Here is a 10,000-nt window from a genome sequence, read left to right as displayed (position 1 = left end):
CATCCTAAAATGAAGAAAAGGTCCCCGTTTACACGAATGCTTTCAAGTGAAAGCAGAAGCCTTTGGAGTTGAGCTTTCACAGCAGCGGTATATCGGAGCCACTGAAAAGGCAAGACAGTTTCTTTGCATTACGTAAAGCCTTGACGTTAAGTTTTTGAGGATCCAGGCTAAAACCCAACATCAGAAACGTTTTGGTGCAAGTTTCAATGACTTGCCACAGCAAAGAATGTTAAAAATGAAGTGTGCTGAATAGACATTTCTCCAGTAAACAAGTTTCTTATTTCATCTGAATGGATTCATTGTGTTTGATGACATGAAATGAATTGTATTTGTCAAATGCACTTATTTTGGTTCAGGTTGGGTATATTTAATGCATTGTAATCCTGTCCAAAATGAAAATGAGCTCATTCAGAGAGCCACTTCTATTCTGTCAGTGTGTTACTGCACTCTCACTGGTCCATTGGACCATCCAATTCAAATTCGTATGAGTCCAAGTCACACTATTTTGATGTGAGGACCACAAAACATGACGTTTCATAGTGAAGCACACTTTTAACAGTAACAGTATGCGAAAGTCATAAAAAAATAATTGAAACATAACAAATACCAGCTCATGTTTCATCCACTCAGTGAGAAATAAAAACGCTGCATTTCAATTGACATCACAGGAATTCAATTTGTCAAACACAGAATATGTGTCTTTACTTTTATCACCTTATTGGAATAAATAATTACGGCTTTTTTTTATTATTATTATTGAAAATATTGCCTGGAGGGACTTAAAAGGGACGAGAGAATGAAAGCCCAGACTTGAGGAACACCTAATGCATCTGTTCAGCTTTGATTGGATTGAGGTGTGTGTTTCCATGGCCACCCAGTCGCATTTGAGACTGACAAGAGCTAAAACCTAACAAAAAAGAAAAAAGAAAAAAGAAAGCTCTCTTCAATCTGAAGCCAGTAAGACCTGATAGACAGAACAGCGAGTGAACTTCCGGTGATGCGACAGACTGCAGGACAGTCCATCATTAACCACTTGACAGCTTAATTAAAGGGATCAGAATAAGATCTCTGGAACATAGCTTGACATTTTAACGGCTCTTAAAAGTGCCTCCTTTATCGGCGTGAGTATAAGAGGAATTAAGGTTATTACCAGGTCATTATAAAGGATAAAGCGGTTGCAGAGACTCCTCAGTTCACATATCTTTCCACAGCTTTAATATACTCTGTCTCGCTGTGCATTGACTAAAAAGAAAGTTGTTTAATCTCATTCTGTCTGCCTTTATAGGTCATCCACCTCCACTCAAGTGTATGCACATGTACTGGCGTGCAAAAAGGAGAGAACACACAGCGACTAATGTAATTTTTGTATACACACCTGTGGAATGCACTCATGGTCTCCACCTTTCTGCAAACGTCCCCTGCACTGTTTATTTCACCATTTAACAAGCCAAGCTAGTTATTTTCTGCCTTTTATTCATGCATATCTTTTCACATTTGTACATGCATTTTGCAAGTCACACTTGTACAACACGCCCACTCATGTATTTCACATCTTGCAGATGTACAAACACCCACTCACATCAAGAACCAGCTGGCCATTAACACTAGCATGACTGTCCATAATGATTTAACCTGTCAAGTGTGATCCCACCGCGCAGTGCTGCATACAGCGTAGTGCAATGGCCACCGGGAGTTTGGAGTCAGCTCTGACAAATGGCCAAGGCTGGCAGTGGATCGGGAGACTTGCGGGCTGTCTGACTTATCACTCTACCAGCAGACGCTATTACAGCTCCCAGGTTTGTCTGCAGGCTGCTGTGCTCCCTCGGTCCTCTCACTTGCTCATGCCGCATTCTTACTCTGTCAGCGTGTTTTTCTTTTTTTCCTTATCGCTAGTAATTCCAAGCTGAAGTCATAGATGCTTTATCGGTACCCCTCGACAAAAATTAACAATACTGCTGAAAAATGGCAACCTACAAAAAAAAAAAAAAAAAAAAGAAAGAAGAAGCATAAAACCATGAGAGGGTGACTGAAAATGCTTGCTTCTCACTGACACCCTGCTTCAGAGTCATACAGTTGGACACATTTACATTTGTAGTCATTCAAGTGTGACCAGAGGTTTTATTTAATTTTTTTTTTTTTTTTTTACTGCAACTTGTTTCTGACAAGACACAGTGAGCACGGCAATCCTGTTCAGTTTTGCTCAGCATCCTGATAGAAACTTAAGGCTTGCATCAAACACCATGCTTTTTCTTCTTCTTCTTCTTCTTTTTCTTCTTCCTCTTCTTCTTCTTCTTTTGACCAATTAAATTTTAAGGCTCTGTCACGTCAGCTTTAATAACAAGAGCTTTTACTTTTAATGTTTGACAGTATGCGATATATTTGTATTCACAGTCAAGGCTGCAGGCTGCTGTGATGCTTCCTGCTTTGTTATGCGGTCTGACAAATCATTCCTCTTGGTGTCACTGCATGGGCCGTTAAGTGTGGACTTGATTAATCGTGTACTGAGGACAAAAATCTGTTCAGGATTCAACTAGTCAGAAAAAAAAGCTGGTCCTTACAAGGTGAACCATCATATTTACGGGAAAGCCTTGAAAATAAATAGTTTATCATTTAGGGAGGAAAAAAAAAACAGATTTATCTCCACAGTTGGGGAATCTGAACAGTAAATACAACCTTGGTATCTATAAACTAGTTTTGAAAGAAATGCAATTACAGCAGTATCAAAGCTGTAAACACATGTTTTCAGTCAGTAAATTACAATGTCAATGCCTTTCATCCAGAACAGATCACTGCATTTCTTTTTTTTTGTGTCCATCTGAATGGTTATAATCTGCCCATATAAATTCAGTATTTTCAAGCTTTTTTTTTTTTTTTTTTTTTTTCCCCAGAAGGATTTATTTACTCACAGGAATTAAGTATAAATAATAATAAAAAAAAGTTATTGGTTTCATATATGTAATGTATACAAGAAATACAACTTTTTCAAAAGTGTGATTCAATTTTGTGTTGATGACTTTCTGTATGAAGATTTCAGATTTATTTCCTTCAAGAACTTTCACAAAGTCCACAGACAACTCCAGTTACCTGAGCTGCATGTGCATGTAATGCTTGTGTCTTATTACCGTTTATTTGGGATACATCTTGAATAAAGATCTCTTTTTGTTTCGACTTTTCAACATTTTTCTCTTCCTTTGGGGTCCTTCATTCCCCCATCTTGACAGATACAAGTGTTTCCCTTATTGTTGTTTTGAATAATAACTATCATTGCAAAGTTTCTTCCTCAGTTCAAGTGGTTTACTCGGATGCAATTATCTTTACAGCCTTACAAAACCCGGCCGATATTAAGTGTATATGTTCAGGTGATAATGCTTGATAGCTATTCTTCAAAAAGACCTACATCTGGCATTGTGTCAACAGCAAATCTGTAGTTTGGCTCTTTTCACATTGCCGCTCCTGGGCGACAGCTTTGAAGCTCAACTTTAGCTTATTTGGTAAAACTGAGAACAAGCTGACTCATATGAATTATGCAACACTGTCAAGCAGCACGCCATACTCAAATTGACTTGCTTCAAGTAGCAGCCAAGAGACAAATGCGACATGGTCTGAGGCTTACCTGTTGTACAAAAAGCACTTTTTTCCCTTGCTCTGAAAAAGATGTCTGCACCTCTGTGTATTTCTATTCTCAGTCTGTTTCTCTGTCCTCTTGCTGTCTCCCTTTCAGCCTTTCTTTTTTGTCACTCTTTGCCTTCGCTGCTGTGTTTCTGATGTGAATTTTTCACCATGGTATTTGTCTGTTCTTTTTTTCTTATGTACACAGAAAGAAAAAAAAAAGATCGCAGGGCTTTTTGCATGATGGCTATTCAGGGATTGCCAGACATCTTTTGAATAGGATTGTTAAAAAAAAAAAAAAAGTATGGGTAAAGCCTATTGTTAGAGAAAGAATGATACAAACTTTTCAGTAGGAGGATGACATTAAGAAACTTTATTTGAACTTTGTGGGAACTACGGCATCCGTTGAACAATGCGTCAGTAAAAAAACAAACCATTATTCTTTTTACTTTGAATGGAGGTAGACTTTACACAAAAAAAAGAATATATCAAACATTAATGTTCCAAATCTCACGATTTATACACGCTTTGTCCCAGAACATAATTGCTAAGGGATTTTTTTTTTTTTTTTTTTTTTTTGATGACGGTACAGATGTTCACAGATTTCTCTTTTGTCTTCCTTTTGTACTGCTTGTCATTGTACCTGTGTTTGCTGTGTGCCACTGATTATGTGTCTGCTTTGTCTGGTTTCCAAACTTCATGCCTAAGTTTATGATAGTAGATACTGAAGGAGAGGGTTGCTTGATATCATCAAATTTTATATCATCTAATTTCCTTCATGTGCCTCCTCAAATGGCCAGCCTTGTCTCATTCTCACATCTGTTCTGAGTTAAAGTCCTTTCCCATCCTGACAGATCCCTCATCCCTCATGTTGAATTCTGCCTCTGGACCAGGTCATTATTGAAAATGAAAACCAGCTCTCATCTGAATTACCTTGTAAAATAAAGGTTTAAAGAAAAGAAAGAATTCTTTAATTTGTCTCGAACTGTTGCCTCAAAATGGTTCTATATCTCAGTGAGCCTCAACAGGGCATATTTACATATGTAAATAAGGTAAAATAGGTTAAGTAACGCAAACAATCTATTTAATTGAATTTCATTTCTATAGTGCCAAAGCCAAAAAAAAAAAAGGGTTTAATTTCAGATTTACTTTGATGTCTCAAGTGTTTGATAACTTCCACCAACAACATGTCCAACTTCATGATATTGCATTTTATTGTGTGCCTCTGAGAGTTAATGCTCTCACTCCATGGCACACTCAAAAACAAACAAAGAAACACTACCATTTCCAGGACAAAGGTCTCATGAAAATAGTGCGTAGCACACACAACCCTTATTTGACTTACTGATGTTTGTGAGAAATGTCAATCGTGGTTGTAATTGTTTTTTCAAGGAAAGTAAAATTCGGTCCTGTCTGTTTTTCTTCTTTTTTAATTCCAGTTGTCGTGATTGTCTGTTCTTGTGTCAGTGTTGAAAACCTTGCCTTTTGAAGTTTGATGTCCTTGACTGAGCATCTACTGATCATCTTGTAGCTCTGCTCATTAGCAAGTCAAGTCTTTCATGCCAGCTTTCTCTCATCTTTAAAACCTCATCTCCTTAGGTCTTTTTTCTTTAACCCTTCATGCACCTGTGCATCACTGATTGGATCTCTTGAGCACTGAGCGTTTGCTGCTGTGATATTCAACAAACTTCACTGCACTTGTGACTCCTGAGTTGTGCGTTTGGTTCTTCGGCCTATGTTGATTATTGAGAGCTGGTCTAGCAGATCGTGGGGCTAAGGCATCATACCTCTGAATGTTGGCTTTTTTAAAACCAAACCATTGCTTTTATCCCCCTCATGGCTCACACACTGCTTACACAGTAAATATACTTGCATAAGTCCTACTTCGAAAATAAGTTGCGGAATCGATGCATTTGCTTTATAATAGTAAGGGAAAATGAATTTCCTGTTAAACAAGTCATAAGTGCACAGTGTTATCTTGTTATATTAAGAGCACTTATTTTCAGATAGACAAGTAGGTCACAACTTGCAGAGACTTTTCATAAGGGCTTTGGAAAAATCTTGAGTGGAGATGTACTTGTGTTTGTCTATTATAGCTGTTAATACAATGTCCAAGCAGCTGCTGCGGTCCTGGATTGCAGGGATGGAAGTCACAAATGACAAATTCGCACAGTTCTCTCATTTAGCAATACTTTGGTTTCATCTGTTTTCAAGTCTTTAATTTCACTTGAACTTTGGCACAATTTAAATCATGTGGATCATTTTCATATTATTGAAGTTATCAGATTTATCTTTTGGCAACAGAATGAAATGATTTAAACCACTGTACAACTGAGAGCCCATTTACACAATGTCGTTTTTCTGTTTTTGTTTCAGAGAGTTTCCTCTTGGAGTTCCCGGATAAGTCCATACAACACATAGAAATCATTCTAATGGGAGCCTTTAATCTCTATATTTACTGTTCAAAAGCAGGTTTATTATCAACAGTGTTAACAACCGGTGACATGCTTGACCTTTCCTATGATTGAACCATGACCCCAATTTCATTGGATTTTAGGCAACAAAACTTTCTGAGGCCAAGTGCCATGGTCAGTAAAAAGGGAAGAAAAAGGTTGGAAAAAAAAAAAAAAAAAAAACTTTAAAAAGGGTTCAGGTTAAGTTCATATAGTTTATTATTTTGGTCCTAATTGCAATCACCTTGCGGACATGGGATGCTATTAATGAAATGAATAATGTGTGGAATTGATCAAAAATCTCAGTATTTCAAAAGGTGTCACCCTTGATTATGCTGACTCATATTTGCATAATTAAATAAGGTGTTATACAACACAGATGGGAAAGTAGCTATTTTCTTTTTCCTCAACTGATTGTAATTGGCAATACAGACTTCATAAAGAACATCTGAAACCAAAGTAATGATACAGATGAGGCTTTAGTGCAGAAAAAGAAAAGAAAAAGATCATAAAAAATTCGTTTTTGCATAGCAGGGCTTACTTTCTCATTTTCAGCACTTTCCTGCCTAGTTGTTCCTTTTATTTTGCACCTCCCGGTGTGAACTACCCTCTATTGAGAGCCTTCAGCAGGGATGTACTATCACTTCATCCATTCTCTGTGCTCAGTCACTGATTTTCAGGGTCAGTCAGAGGAGGCTGAAGCCAACCTCAGCAAAGCGAAGGCAAATGGCAATGAAGACACCCGCACTTCTCTGACTACCTGGGCTAACATATTCATCACATTCATTCCTCTTATCCCTGTGGGCTATTTTGAGTGTAAACCCACCTGACCTGCATGTGTGAACACAGAAAGCTCATGAACTCCACACAGTCAAGCTGCCATTGGGTTAGAAACCCATGACCCTCATAATGTGAGGCAACCGAGCGCTGAGCCACTACGTCGGCCATCAATAAGTCATTACCTCATTAATTTTGAGACACTTTAATCATTACAATAAACAAGTGAGTCCTTTGCCAAGAGGATTAACAGCCGTTCCTGGCTTCTACATTTTGCATTGAGTGCTATCAGGTCAAAAGTGGTAGGACATTTTCTGGCTTGCTTAATGCACATTGATAGCTTTAGCGGAAGTTAGAAAACAGACAGGGGCTCATCAAACATAAACATGGATTGTTTGACAAGAGTGACTGAGGAAAAAATTGACAGAAGTCACACTGTGTATTTGCAGAGGTGTGTTCAGTGGTAACAAGCTGTGGGGAAAATTGACTGAGATGGACATACAAGATAGACAATTATGATAAAACACAGAGGACCACATGAGTGAAGTCCAGTCTGTTTACATCTAAAACTCCTTTGTTTCACTATTAACCGCTGACGATACTATCAGGAAAGTCAAATATCACAAACATTGTACATGTATGTAGACACAAAAACCCCGCCCCTTCTAATGTGAGGAAATCCCCCTCCCAGCAGACACTACGGTATAAAAACACACTGTCAAATTGTTTAATAACTGTTTGAAAGGTTTCTCTGCATTTAATCCATCCTATTCATAGTTGTCCTTACCTAAAGGACTTTGTGTCCCTGACCTTCAGCTAAAAGGCCAGGACTGTAATTATGGTGTGAACGAACAACATCTGGTCAAGGTCCTTAGACAAGACTCCTAAAGCTACAGAAACCGACCTCAGGCTTGCAAAACCTGAGCCTGAACTAAGCCATTCCAAATCATATTAATCAACTTTGTGTTTTCATGGGAAAAATGAAGGGTTAAATCCTCTTTAACACTTGGGGCTGGGAAGCGTTCTGATTGCACAGGGGCCGACCGTGACGTACTTATGTCTCTCAGAAGTACTTGGCTGCGATTTTTCTCTCCTTTTTTGTTGATTAAGTTTGATGAAACATCTTTGAAAATGTCCTTATTGTTATGCACTCGTCCATCTTCTCTTTTCATTATATCCATTTCTCCCAAAGCTCCTATAGATAAATCATCTCAGTACGAGTCGATCCACGGGCCGCCATCTTGGAACATTATGTCATCACAACAGATGAGCATGCGCAGAAAGGCCGGAATAAAGTCTCATCTAATTTACATATCATTCCACTTCCGAAGGAGAATAGACCTTCAGGTCTATTTGGATTTAAAGTCAATTCCGAATAAAGTTTTCAGGTGTTTACATGGTCGTTTTAGAGCGGAATTAGGCTTTATTCTGATTTCTACAATAATAAAAAGTCCAATGATAGTAGCAGAGCAGTGTACTGTTGCCAACAACACTCATCAGTAGGTAAAACTAACCTGTCTCACGACGGTCTAAACCCAGCTCACGTTCCCTATTAGTGGGTGAACAATCCAATGCTGGGTGAATTCTGCTTCACAGTAATGGGAAGAGCCGACATCGAAGGATTAAAAAGTGACGTCTCTATGAACGCTTGGCCGCCACAAGACAGTTATCCCTGTGGTAATATACACACCAAGAATTATAGATAGCTAGATAAATGGACAGATAGAATAATTAATTCTAAAACAACTGCTGGTGCATTGCATTACAGTTACCCCGATTAACTGTCAAACAGTTCTTCGGTCTCTTCAATGGACTAACTTTATATTTATTTTCTCAGTTTATCAAGACAAGTGCGGAACAACTGGACATACCGGAGCCAGCTGGCAAGAGTGGTGTCACCCCATATTGGTGTTAATATTTATGTCATGAGCAATGTAGCAAACCAGGAGGAAAAGTGTAAAAATAGTGGAGCCACCTCAAAAAGTAATTACAATTTTCGCCGTGTGAATCGGATTGTATTGGCTTCCCTCACCTCCGCCATTTCACCCTCCTTCTTGTCCCCTGCAAAAAATAGATTCACCGGAAGAAAGTCTGGGGCTGTATGCTGTCGATAGCAAAGCCTTTACAAGGATAGAAGGACATAGAAAGATTAACACCAAAGCACTGTGACCATTGTAGTCTTGATGAGTGAGACAGCACTGTCCAAGGTCAAGTAGATCAGATGAGAGGCCAGCGAGAGCCAGATCCGCCCTGATACAAGTCACACCTGAAGAGCTGAAGGCTGTCAGGATCAAAGCAGCACACAGCAACAGGATCATCGAGTCAATGCAGAAAGAAGGGATGACAATCGCACTGAGAAAATGATTTTGCATTGTCACCAGGTGGATCTCATATTTCCACAACACCAGGATAAGAAGCAGAGCACTGTTACTTGAAAAAAAAGAAAACTGACTTCAAACCACTGTTCAGGGAGGACAGATACATGAGGAAGATGCCAATAAATATCAGTATAATTAAAGAGGATTCCTTTTTACTTTTTTTTCTTGACTGTACTGAATGTCAAAAGTCTTGCGTTCTCTTTTTTTGGACTGAAATATCTCCCAAAATGTGGACTTTCAGAGGGCCTGTGAATGGCCTCAAATTTATGGTTGATAAGCTTCCAGGGAGTGTGTGGGTATTTGGGCTCCCAACTGATGGATTAGCTGAGGCGCTCATTCAACACAAAAATGATGCCGGCTGATGTGGAGATCACACAGATACATCAGCAAAGGAGGAAAGCAGAGGAAAAGCTGCAGTTACAAGTTAGAAAATTGAGGCTTCAGGGGCTTTGTTGACCGTCACTTTAGGTCCTTTTCCTTGCTTCATTAAAATGCTTAAATGGTCATTTAAAATACCTAAATGTGTGATTAAACGGATATAAAAGGTTAAGAATGTGTATGTGTCTAAGGGTCTGGAATTTATTTTATTCATAATGGCCCTGGTTCCTGTGAGAATCACGATGCACTTTTATCAAAGTGAAGGTCAGAGCATGGAGTTGAAAGCCTGGAAGAAAGGAGGATGGAAGATGATTCATTAACGAGTGACATCTAAAAAGAATTTACATGAGACCTGTGCAATAATACTTCACTGGTGGTTCGTTCCTGCGAGACTGTGTCAATGGC

General features: G+C 38.8%; 1 pseudogene; it reads right to left on the bottom strand.

Moving 5' to 3' along the window:
* Positions 1–8,915: 8,915 nt before the first annotated feature.
* Positions 8,916–10,000, bottom strand: part of LOC115381285 (BMP/retinoic acid-inducible neural-specific protein 3-like) — a 66,868-nt pseudogene continuing 65,783 nt past the window's right edge.

Source organism: Salarias fasciatus, chromosome 23 (genome assembly GCF_902148845.1).
Source record: "Salarias fasciatus chromosome 23, fSalaFa1.1, whole genome shotgun sequence".
Taxonomy (NCBI): domain Eukaryota; kingdom Metazoa; phylum Chordata; class Actinopteri; order Blenniiformes; family Blenniidae; genus Salarias; species Salarias fasciatus.
This window is presented reverse-complemented; position numbering and strand designations above follow the sequence as displayed.